Here is an 8,254-nt window from a genome sequence, read left to right as displayed (position 1 = left end):
CATGGAAAACGGTACCGGAGCATTCGGGTCCGGACTACCAGACTCAGAAACAGTTTTTACCCCCGCACTATCAAACTATTAAACTCCCAGCCTCTCTCACTCTCTCCTCACCTCTCACCTAGGATCTGAACCTCACAGTGCCTTCTTTCTTACCAAAAACCCAAACACACATTGAAAATCTACCTCTACCATACATGTCAAAAGCTCACTCCCCATCATTTCTATCCCTTTATTTCATTCTTTTGATGTATATTTTTGCACATAACCTGTTACCTTTTTATTGTTTTGCAAACTGCCTGTTGTTGTTTTATTCACATCGGCTGTTGTCTCTTTCTTTTGTTATACAATTGTATTGTTGTTGTGTTTTTTTCTTTGTACTACTTATGTCCGAGAGCTAGCTAAATACCATTTCGTTATTCCATATACCTGCGTATGAGTATAATGACTATAAACTTGAACTTGAACTTTTAACTTGAATTTGAACTTGAACTTGACATAGTCTTGCAGGCAGTATATTATTTTATCGTTTACTCGTATAAAAAAAAACATGGTCTTCTCGTTCCTAAGTCAGATTTTTAGTGCTTTCGAACGTTACTTCCAACCTGGACTGACAGCTCACCCGATCTGTTTGTGATCAGACCATGGAGTCGGGGACTGTACCAAGCGTAGGTTCCTTCCCAATGCTGAGGCGATCATTTGGAAGATGGGTGTGAAGAGAGACAAGCTTTGTCGACTAAAAAACAAGGCAGGATATGCACGAATACTAATCACTGGCGACAGTTATGCTCTCTTACTATTGAGACTCCTACATTTTTTTTGAAGACTTTGAAACTGAAGGTAAGCGGAGACAAACGAAACAGGTACGGGTGGGGAGTGAACCCACTATCTTCGGTTTACGAGACCGACGCCTTACCACTTGGCCACCGCGCCTCAAAAATAAACAGGAGAATAATGTTGTTCAAATTATTTTTTGGGATTTTAAGGGATACTTAACAAGGAGATGCGCTGTAGCAGTGCGACTCCAACAGATGCTCCTGAAGAGACTGGAGGTTTAAGCCAGCTCCTTAGAGCGCTTGGCCGTGTTACTCTCAACAGCGGCTCTTCAGCTCTTGTTGTTTGACCTAGTGGTTTTATAACGCGTGGAAACGACCGCAACTTCATTTTCTGAGATGCTTTCTCTTATGTGGTGAAATCTCGACCTCTTTGGCATCTCTGGCTATAGTTTTTCCTGTAGAGCACCTCTGCTTATAGTGCCCTTGAAGTCATTTTATTTTTACAGGAAGACGCATTCCCTAACGATCTCTCCTGTTTTAGAAATGCTTCATAAGGCATGTTTGATTCAATGGACAAACAGTATACTAATTGTACAATGCAGATCTATGCGGCATTTGTACTGGATTTGACTGGGATTCTGAATTACTTCTTGAAAAGGTATTCAGATTTTCTTGAACCTATAATAAAAACACAGACCCGAATCTCCCTAGCTTCCAATCTCTTGCTGTCCTTAAACTCGGACGTGATGTTCTGCAGACGTGCAGTGTCCCTTTACTCTCGTTGTTTTCAAAACGACCTCCGTTGTCGGGCGCAGTTAAAGTGGAACTGGCCTGACCGCACAGGAAAGTACAGAATGATAAAATGTTTCTACGGCTCAAAATGTCCCTTTAGACCCTCGTCATGTCTCTGTGAGGAACGGGTAGGTAGAGAGGTTTAACAGATGCTCACGATGTTTCACACGGGGTGTTACCTGTTGTAGTGTTTCAAAAGATGTGTTAGCGGACCACAGATTATCTTGAAAAGATTTGGGTTTGCACTGGCTGGGATTCAAACCTGACTCAATTATTTGGAAGGCGCCTGTACCACCAACGCACTTCCGAGAAGCACCTACAAATTATCACAATCCTCTCTCTCACCTACAAAGTTATGGAGACACAGACGTCCAATGAAAGCTCAAGGCTCAAATCCTTTGTTGTGATATCATTTTAATTAATATTAGCTTTGATAAGGTGTCATTTTTGCCACTTAAAGGTAAAGTCTGCTCCTTTTCTCCTGGTATAGAAAGAACGTGTTCCATCTTTGTTTAAAAACACCACTAAAAGTAAATTATTCAGCTCTACCACCTGTGAGCATTGACAAGACATCTCAAAAGGACATATTAAATAAGAACACGATCCTTCCTGTTACCATTCCTGTGGTTGGGGCGTTGTTTCACCCTTTTGCGTTAAATCATCAGCACTGCTGTTTTTCTATGGATAGTTTAATCAAGAGCACTTAAAAGATGCAAAAAGCTTTCAAATAAAATAGAATTGAAAGACAGTCGAGTAAGGAGGTAGAAAAAAAGCACTCCCCCGTCTGGGAATCAACCACCGTCGCCCATGTAACTGGATACAAAAATAACAGATTAATTTGTGCCCAGTCTCTTGAAGCTTCGATGCGATTATTTTTCCTTCCTTATTTCTTCATTCCTATGAATTTACTCTGTAGTAGAAGAAACGCGAAAGTGGGAAACTGCAGGCATTCTTCGTGAGTGGTGTGATCAGTGAGCATTTGCACATCTCTAAGTCTGTTCCATAAACTTTATAATCGGGGATGTAGCTCAGTGGTAGAGCGCATGCTTTGCATGTATGAGGTATCGGGTTCAATCCCTGGTATCTCCAGGTGCTTTTATATTAGAGTACTCGCATCGCAATCTTCTGTTGAGTGAGAACTCTTTGCTCGTGTTCAGAGAGAGCCAGGTTTACACAATTAAATGCAGTTTACACAATTAAACTCGGCGTGCTGCAGGGTTGCGCTGCTATTTTAAATGTACCTCTTTTAGTTCTGTTAAATCCTAAATTATTTGAACTAATAATTTAGTTCAAAGTCAGGAAATCCAGAGATTGCTTCACACTTGTCGTGGCTGTTGCAGAAAACACCTGTTGAATCTCACCCGGGATTTCTTGATTGATCATTCAGCGAGCGAATCCTCCTTCTGAACTCAGCACTAAACTGAAAGCTTCACGAACTCCTCACTCCGTGTCCTGTACTGCTCTCGTGTAGATGTGAAGCACAGCCGTAAACACACCTTGAACTTTTTCCGTTTGTTAAGGAAAATGCAAAAGAGCATGACAAGTATTGATCGTATAAAATATCCATGGCACAACTCGAGAAAGTACTGAAGGACTACACATCGACTTTTGATGATTACAAGAGATTCAAGAAACACAATCGTCCGCACCTGGGTTTGGATCCTGAACGCTAGAGTTAAAAGAACATAAGCGACGGATATGACCTATAAACTCTCTTAATTGTCTTATAGTTTATGAAATAAAACAATTTCTAAATGAATTCTAACTGTTGATAGACGATTTATTGAATTTTAACAAAATCACAATTACAACCTTTTTCGGTTAAACTGTTATTCACATGCTCTAACGTAAATAAACGTTAGTGTCTTCCGGTGTGTGAGTCAATTTCTCCAAAAAAATATTTGTTAGTCTGGCGGGAGGCTGTGCAAGGTGTTAAGAAATAGAATTTCTAAAAGACAGGCTCCCTAAGCTTAACATCAAGGCTGTTTTCTCTACAGAAATGCTCTTTAAATTTCAGCACTGTTGCAACTCCCTTTATAAAGGGTGTGCACACGTATACAACCAAGGCATTGAAAGTTTTTTTTTAATTATTGTTCCAAAAAATGTTCCATTTGTTTTCTTTTTAATGTTGTTGATTAAAAGATTTTATTAAATGTGAAAAAAATCTGAATGTGAAAAAAGGTCAAAATGCTATTGAAAAAAATCAGTAATGTGAGGAAAGATGGACTGTGGGAGCCCCTTAACTACCCATGTCATGCTGTATTTCTCACTCATTCTACTGGGAATGGTACACGTGACTTGCGAGGATCCCGACAGTGTTGACTTTCTTTCAGAGCCCGGATAGCTCAGTCGGTAGAGCATCAGACTTTTAATCTGAGGGCCCAGGGTTCAAGTCCCTGTTCGGGCGGATGTGCTGTTCTTAAGTCTATTGTGAATGTCATTCTAAATAGTCTTTTATCTTTCACTCTTCTATCTGTACTGTGGTTATTTTAAATGTCCATTACTTGTATTTACAGTAGTGTTTTTAGTGTTTCATTTCACAAACCGAAAATGTTCAAGTAGATCTTGTCACTCTACTCCACGTCATTATCTAAATTAAATCACAGTAGAGTACAGGACACGCAGTGAGAGGCTAACACAGTGAGTACTCTTGAATACGACAAGAGGAAAGGCACACTGCACATCTGCAGAACATCACGTCCGAGTTTACAGTGACAGCAGAGGTTGGAAGCGAAGTAGTTTTTTATTACTCGCTCGCTGAACGATCTCTCAAGAAACCTCGGTTGAGATTTAACGGGTGTCTAATAATCACGTTCAAAAAGGTGACGATGTTTTTTTAACTAGGTAGCCTTAATGGCATCGTGGTGTGAGTAGATCTTAAAGCAGCTGCAGACAGAGTACCCGTAATGGCAACACGTTTCTGCTTTGAGTTCGGCTTTTCTTATTTCTTCTGCAGAACCAGTGGTATCGGAATATACTGATCCGCATAAGAAGCGCTTTCGGGTTCTGATCATTTTTATTGAGCGCTGCTCTAAACTTTACATTTGCTCGGGCTAGTTTTCCCCATGAAAAAAAGACATATCCCTAATTACATGATTTCACTTTTTTTCTTATCAACGAGTAGAAAGAAATAAAATATATACTTCATTATAAGTACCACAGGCAAGATGCCGTTGCGTTCAGGTCGCAGTTACCCCTGGAGACGTTTGTTAAAATCTCACTTCTAATAAAGAGGTCTTTCTCGTTAGAGTAGGATCGATAGAAGCCTTAAGCGGGGGAAAAAATCACAACATCTCGCATTTCACGTGTTTAATGTTAACTGTCTCAGTGGTTGCTTTGGTGATTGATGGCTCTTCTCCCTCGCAGGGTGACGGCAAACGTCTTCAGGGAGGGAGTCTCCCACGCACGGCTTGTCTTTATCAAGAGCTGAGACAACAGAAACAGACTTCCACCTGACATTAATTACTTCTTGAGCGTTTATGACCGTCTTTAAAAGTTGAGAGCAGGTGAAAAAGTCTTTGGAAATGAGGAAATGACTGCCGACAGTAAACAGAGCTGACGCTCAGCTGCAGACAAGCGCTCCTCGTTAGTACAGTATAGTGCTGAGTACCTCCGCTTGTTGCGCGGGAGACTGGGGTACGTTTCTGTGACAGGGCGCTGGTTTAATTTTTTAACAACCTGACTTCACTTAAAAAGTGTGTACTGTGTACTACGTTTCGGACTAGTTAGTGCGGTAGAACATGGAGATCATCTCCAGCTTTGAGCTCAACTGCAACAAGAAGTCATGCTAAATGTAGTTTAGTGAGTAGACATCGCGAGACAACAGAACGAGAGTAGAAAGCAGGAATATAAGGTGTAAGGGCATGATCTGTGTAGTTAACAAAATAGTTAAAATAATATTAAAACGTCTCTTTATTAAGATACACAACATTTATGGCGACGAGAGATGAGTGCTTGACGGACTCAAAGCGAGCAGAACACTGCAGATTTTAGTTCTCTTGCTGGTAGAAACGAACTTTTGAATTTTCTGACTGTTCGTTTAGCTTGCCCATTGGAAGATATGGCAGCCGCGCCGAGAAGCTTTGCTTATGCCCGGCTTTTTTCACCGCTTCTACTGAACCTCGTAGCTCCGGATTTGTATACGGAATACAAGATATGGATGGAGTCGTACAGATTTTTTTTAAATAGCCGGTGGATCTACAGAAGCTCAGGATGCCGTGAGACGTGCTACATTACTGCACTGTATCGGGGCTCCCGTACAGCGGATTTTCGCCAATCTCCCTGGAGAAAAAGGTACATATGAACAGACTGTAGCTGCCTTAGACGCTTACTTTACACCGCGGAGAAATGTGGTTTTGGAACGGCATAAATTTAGGCAGAGAACTTAGTCTCAGGACGAATCTGTTGATGCTTTTGTGACTGCACTAAGAGAATTGGCTAAATCTTGTGACTTTGGAGTATTGGAAACTGACATGTTAAGAGATCAACTTGTGGAAAAATGTACACATAAGAGACTATAAATTGCTGCAGGAGGAAGGGCTGACTTTAAAAAGAGCTCTTACAGTCGCTAGAATTCATGAAGCAGCTCAAGCAGAATCAAGAATGCTTTCTGACCACAGTGACAGAGTGACACTGAACGGGGCGCTCGCTCAAACTTTACAAACAAAAGCCGAGCAGCAGGACACAGTCATGCTAGAGAAATAGAAGAACAGGGGACGGCTGACATTACATGTTACAGGTGCGGACTAACAACGCACAAAGCAGATGAATGCGGAGCGTGAACAGCAAAATGTCTACACTGCAAGAAAACAGGACATTGTGCACATGTCTGCAGAACATCACGTCCGAGTTTAAGGACAAGTATACCTTTTATTGTTGTTGCTGCATCCAGGTGATGTAAACCAGATTCAGAAAAAAATAATTTGAACAACCTTATTCCCATGCTTAATCAAAGGCGCGTTGGCCAAGTGGTAAGGCGTTGGCCTTGTAAACTGAAGAGCGTGGGTTCAAGCCCCACCTGTGCCTGTTTCATTTGTCACCGCTTCCCTTTAGTTTCAAAGTCTTAAAAAAACTTGCAATGTAGGGATCTCAATAGTAAGAGAGCATAACTGTCGCCAGTGATTAGTATTCGTGCATATCCTGCCTTGTTTTTTAGTCGACAAAGCTTATCTCTCTTCACACCCATCTTCTGAATGATCGCCTCAGCATTGGGAAGGAACGTGCGCTTGGTACAGCCCCAGACTCCATGGTCTGATCACAAACAGATCGCGTGAGCTGTCAGTCCAGGTTGGAAGTAACGTTCGAAAGCACTAAAAATCTGACTTAGGAACGAGAAGACCATGTTTTTTTATACGAGTAAACGATAAAATAATATACTGCCTGCAAGACTATGTCAAGTTCAAGTTCAAATTCAAGTTAAAAGTTCAAGTTTATTGTCATTATACTCATACGCAGGTATATGGAATAACGAAATGGTATTTAGCTAGCTCTCGGACATAAGTAGTACAAAGAAAAAAACACAACAACAATACAATTGTATAACAAAAGAAAGAGACAACAGCCGATGTGCAAAAAACAACAACAGGCAGTGTGCAAAACAACAAAAAGGTAACAGGTTATGTGCAAAAACATGCATCAAAAGAATGAAATAAAGGGATAGAAATGATGGGGAGTGAGCTTTTGACATGTATGGTAGAGGTAGATTTTCAATGTGTGTTTGGGTTTTTGGTAAGAAAGAAGGCACTGTGAGTTTCAGATCGTAGGTGAGAGGTGAGGAGAGAGTGAGAGAGGCTGGGAGTTTAATAGTTTGATAGTGCGGGGGTAAAAACTGTTTCTGAGTCTGGTAGTCCGGACCCGAATGCTCCGCTACCGTTTTCCATGTCATGCTAAACGCCATAAATTGTGTTCGTCCAGTCATATCAATCGTTCTAAAGTTACGGAAAATCGGATGCGACTGGTACAATCAGCACACATTTTTCAGGATAGCCAAGCGGTTTAAAACAGCAAATTCACAGCTTCATGTCTTTTAAGCTTTGTGTTTCGCTCTCCAAATAGAGGCACGGGTTCAAATCCCACTCCCGACAGTCAGGCGTTTTACCCTGACTTTTTTATCTGTCTTTACACTGTTTCAGTGTTGTTGTGCTCGCTCACAATCACAGTACGAGGAAAATGGAGAAACTGCTTAGCAAAAACATAACGGACAGAAAAAAGCTTCGTAAACACGTGAATGTGATTAGCAGCAGTAAGGTATGCATTCAAATGTTTAAGGCTGATTTAAAAAAGCAGCAGAAGAAAGGTGCAGCACAATGCAACACAATTTGTGAGAATTCGTGGGTTTTTATGCTGCTTGGACTTCTTTCAAGCCTATGAGGTGACCCCCGTTTTATTTTCATTTTCAAACTTCAGAACCGAAAAACAAAAAGGTTTCATGTGTGACAGCATTCCGTTGCAAATACCGTTTCCACGATGTATTCAGCGACGGGAATGAAATATTTTAGTGCTGGCTCTGCTTTAAAAAAAACACTATTGTTCCAACCCCCAAAAAGACAAAAGTGGCATGCCTGAATAATTACCGCCCAGTAGCATTAACATCTGTGGTGATAAAATGCCTGGAGAAGCTGGTGTTGTCACACATCAACTCCTCCATCACAGAGTCCCTGGACCCCCTGCAGTTCGCCTACCAGAGCAAC

At 41.2% G+C, this 8,254-nt stretch overlaps 3 non-coding genes across 3 annotated transcripts; 2 read left to right on the top strand and 1 right to left on the bottom strand.

The window, feature by feature from the left end:
- Positions 1–858: 858 nt before the first annotated feature.
- trnat-cgu (transfer RNA threonine (anticodon CGU)) lies at positions 859–930 on the bottom strand. The gene has a single exon. It is a non-coding gene; the product is annotated as a tRNA-Thr (tRNA).
- A 1,652-nt stretch (positions 931–2,582) lies between these two features.
- trnaa-ugc (transfer RNA alanine (anticodon UGC)) lies at positions 2,583–2,654 on the top strand. Its single transcript has one exon. It is a non-coding gene; the product is annotated as a tRNA-Ala (tRNA).
- A 1,245-nt stretch (positions 2,655–3,899) lies between these two features.
- Positions 3,900–3,972, top strand: trnak-uuu (transfer RNA lysine (anticodon UUU)). Its single transcript has one exon. It is a non-coding gene; the product is annotated as a tRNA-Lys (tRNA).
- The last annotated feature ends 4,282 nt before the right edge of the window (positions 3,973–8,254 follow it).

Source organism: Lepisosteus platostomus, chromosome 5, assembly GCF_059453375.1.
Source record: "Lepisosteus platostomus isolate fLepPlt1 chromosome 5, fLepPlt1.hap1, whole genome shotgun sequence".
NCBI lineage: Eukaryota > Metazoa > Chordata > Actinopteri > Semionotiformes > Lepisosteidae > Lepisosteus > Lepisosteus platostomus.
This window is presented reverse-complemented; position numbering and strand designations above follow the sequence as displayed.